The sequence below is a fragment of the Humulus lupulus genome, chromosome 8, assembly GCF_963169125.1.
Source record: "Humulus lupulus chromosome 8, drHumLupu1.1, whole genome shotgun sequence".
In the NCBI taxonomy this organism is placed as follows: domain Eukaryota; kingdom Viridiplantae; phylum Streptophyta; class Magnoliopsida; order Rosales; family Cannabaceae; genus Humulus; species Humulus lupulus.
Genome location: NC_084800.1, coordinates 146,521,812 through 146,526,129, shown reverse-complemented (window position 1 = coordinate 146,526,129; position 4,318 = coordinate 146,521,812).

Below are 4,318 nucleotides of genomic sequence, written 5' to 3'. Positions count from 1 at the left end.
GGATTGACGGATCCACGATTTAGCACTTGATTAGGCTAGTAAATGCGTCCGTGCTATTCGAAACCATCGTATGGGGATCTTTTGGGGATATTCCGTGTGGACCGTTGGATTGAGCGAGAGATTTTTCTCGTATAAATACCCCGTACCTTAACCAATTTTTCAATTTTGGTGTTGATTGTTTGGTTCTTGCTTTTCTTGTCGCTTCCAGGTCTTTGAACATGGGTCGCGACATCACCCTTCACCCGGAAGATACAGTAAATGCGGGCCCCGTCGTCTTGGAGGGGCAGAAGCTTCCCATTGGCAACACGTGGGAAATGGACATGGAGGTAAATGAGTTTTGGAACTACCAGATGTTGAACAAGCTAGAGAAATCCTTCGGGATAGAGTTGACTCCAAGGCTCTTCTTCAACAGGCTGGCCCAGAAAGAAGAGAGGGCCCATACAGGAGTGGGCGTATTTGGGGCCTGGAGCACAGGCCACATAAGTGCGGGAGCCATTCTCTCACTTCACGACTACATTGCGCGATTTCTCAAATTCGTGGGGATCGCGCCGTTCCAGCTCCTGCCCCAGACATACAAGTTGCTTGCGGGGTGGCGTGTATTTTGCGCTTGGAAGGAGATCCTGGAGCCCACCTCCGGGAGGTATTGTACTACTATCGATTGGAGTCGCAGCTGAACTCCAAGGATAAAACGTGGGATAGGTTTTATCTATTGAAGAGACGTGGTGTTAGTCCGACTCCATACATCTCCCGAAAACATCCCTCAGATGTCAGAAACTACTGGTTTATGATCGAGTTCCTTCTGGAGAAGAACCCCACTTTGGTGCCGGACTTTCAGCGCTTGGGTAAGTTATCCTTTATCGTTCTTCGTCTTGTCCTTTGTTTTATTTATCGAATACTCACATTCCTGTGAACAGGTCCGTATGCTCAAACCAGCTAACCAAGTTCATCTTGGACTGGAAGAAGATATATGGCGCCACCAGTGCCAAAGATTTGGATGTGGGGGGCTTCGTGACCACGGAGAATCTTCAACTGACCAGATTGAATGTCGTCCATTAGTCGATAGACGTCCCCAACCTCCAGGGATTGCCATGTGAGAAGGCCCTGCTATGAGGGAAGAATCGACCCTCATTCATATTGCGGCGGTGGAGGCCGTGGTCAAAGCAGACGCAGAGAAGTTGAAAACGAAGCGGGTGCGCCTTGTAGAACGGATCGAATCCACGGAGCTAGATGCCTTGCTCGAGGGGAGGCAACCCAACACTAGAGCTCCTGGGGCCAGAATCTTGGGGCATGGTAAAACACCTCCGATTTTAACTTATGCCCCTCATACTGAGGGCTTTGTTAAGAATAGGTAGCGATACTGGGATTATTTGACGAGGACTGTTAGCAATGTGGGGCTTCCTTGCCCCATCGCCATGGACACGCTGACCCTTATGCATTTGTCTTGGTTCCTTCAATATGGTAGATCTTTGGACCTGGTTGACATGGAGGATCAAATTCACGCTTTTTCCCTAGGAGAGTTAAGTTAGGCCCATTCCATAGATAAGGGTCTGTCCTGGAGGACGGAGACTTGCATGTTTCTTTTGTATTTGTCTGTCCTTCACGTTTCATTACTAATACGTATTTTATTCTTATTTCAGGTGAACCCAACATGTCTGATCCCGTGGCCAAGATGAAGGAACTGATTGAGGCCAGGGCTGTTGCAGCCAAGGCATTAGCGAAGAAGGCCACCAAGGGCCCGACCAAGAAAAGATCTTTGATCTGATACTTGGGGACTCAAAACCAGCCACAGGGGCTTTGGAGGGAGTTCAAGCTGCCGCCTTGGCCCCTATGGTGCTTGATGAGCAACATTTATCCCATCTTGCTTCTCTCCAAATCATAAACTTGGAGCAGAAGCCTTCAGAAGGAGGTGGGGAAATTAAAAGGAAGACAGACTCTGCTGCCACGGTGTCCGCAAAGGAGGACTTCATTGTGAATGAGGAACATTCCTCTGGTGAAAGTCTCATTATTACGCCGGAGCTCCCAAATGCTCCCGGACTTCCCATGAACCCGACCCCTCCTAGGGAAGGGGAGTCAATTGTCCTGGAGGAGAGGATGAAGATGGTCTCTCAGGCTTGGGATGGGGGGCGCGACAAACACGGCGAGGTGGCCCGGGCCCTGATCATTCTTTAGAAAGTGGAGTTCTCTAGATGTCTAGAGGCCGTTAACGCTCCCCACAAGATTGTGGATCGATTGGGAGCCGAGATTGGATTTCGGCCTAGGATGGGCAGGACGTGGCTCCGTTTGCTGCGAATTTGGTGGCCCAAGTGGGGACGTCCATGTCCACCCTTCAGCTCAAACCCTACGCCACATTGGCTAGCAATGATGCCCTTTTCATCTCCTAGGCCATCTTTCATCAGGCCATGGCGGTAAGCCACTTGTTTGTCTCACTTCTTTATTACAGTTATCTTTTGTGTTGTTTCTAACTCAGCTTTGTTCCAAGACACCTTGCTGGCTCATAGAAACACGGACCAAGTGGCCGAGATGGCCATGATGCTGGAGACGACTCAGATGGAGTTGGAGGGGGCCGTCAACCAATGAGAAGCTGCGAAAGAGGCCCTCACCAATGAGACTACCCGAGTTAAAGCTCAGCATGAGGAAGCTCTGTCCAGGAAGGATGTTGACCACAAGAAGGTGGGGGACAACCTAGAGGCGGAACTCTCCTGTGCCCATAGCTCAGAGGCTTCGACCAAGGCACTCTTGGATGCGGCTGAGGTCCAACTTCATCAAGAGTGAGAAAAGGTGGCATCTCTCAGGGCTTGAATCTAGGATTTGGAGGTCCAGGCCCAGTTGGAGTTGAAACGGAGCGAGGAGGCTTGCAAGGAGAAGGAGCAGGTTGACGAGTTGCTGGCGACCACTTTTGACAAAGTCATTTACATGGCCTGGCTCCATGACAAGAATATGAATCTCCTCATTTATCTAGACTCGGCTGGAAAAAGGGCTGAGTTTGAGGCCACAGAGAAAACAGACTCGGAACTCCTTGTTGGGGATCAACAGGATGAAAACGCTCCAGACGTCCCGGATCATAATGAAGCCCAAGCCTGAGCCTTTGTAATTTTATTTGGGGCTTCCTCTCTCCTTTCTTTTTTCGTGAACATGTTTTTTATGGGTGCAGATGCACTTAAGACAATTGTTTAGCTTACTATTTTGTTATTATATTGGTTTTATCCTTGCACATCATTATTTCATGCTTTGTGCTCATATATTTCTTTTAAAAATTCACAAGTGTTTTACCACTTTGCGTGAATATTTTAGATGTGGAATCCTGGTTCCAATGGCGAGGACCATTAGGGGAAAAATTGTGGAAGTTGATTAACTTGTCTCGAGGCCAAGGTTCAGGTTCTAACGGTCTGGACCGTTTTGGACTTACCAAATATAATTTAACTGATTTATCCCGAATCTATAGTTCAACTTCCAATGACCTGGACCGTTATGGACTTCTCAGATATAATTTAACTGATTTATCCCGAATCTATGGTTCAAGTTCCAAAGGCCTGGACCGTTATGGACTTTTCAGATATGACTTAGTTTAACGGCCTGGACCATTAAAGAGTTCTTAGGTAAAAATTAGTCAATTATCTTATCCCAAACCTGAGGTTCAGGTTTCAATGGCCTGGATCATTTAAAAGACTAACTTTTATCATTTCAAACCTAAGATTCGAGTTCCAACGGTTCTGGACAGTTATGGAGGAACAATAAATAAGGACTAAATCATCTCGGACCATGTTAGGTCTGAACAAATTTTTTGGAAGTTGGGTTTTGAACCCCATCTCTACGAATAGGACTAAGCTATGAGCTTTGCATCTTTTTTTTTTAATCCTAGACTGTATAGATGGTCCTACCCCCTAAGTGACCAAAGAGTGTAGTCGTAGGTCACTTGTTCGTGCAAAAATTAAGGATGGATCTGGGCTTTTTCTTTACTGAACACATTCCTTATGGTGTTTTGTTCACACCTTTTTCATTAACTAGGAAATGCCCATGGGGCATACATTACTTGAAATATTAAAAGAAATACAGCTGACTCCTCCCGACTACTAATAGTACTGGTGGAGGTGTTCAGCGTTCCAGGCCCTTAGGACCTTTGTTTCGTCTAGCCACTTTAGGCGATATGTTCCTGGACATAATTCATTTTGTTTCTCACATGGTCCTTCCCAGTTAGGTCCTTGGACCCCCACTCCTAGATCTTGAGATGCAGGGATGACTCTTCTCATAACCAGATAACCATTCCCAAACCTTCAGCTCTTAACTCTGGAGTTAAAGTGCCTTGCGATCTTTCCTTGAT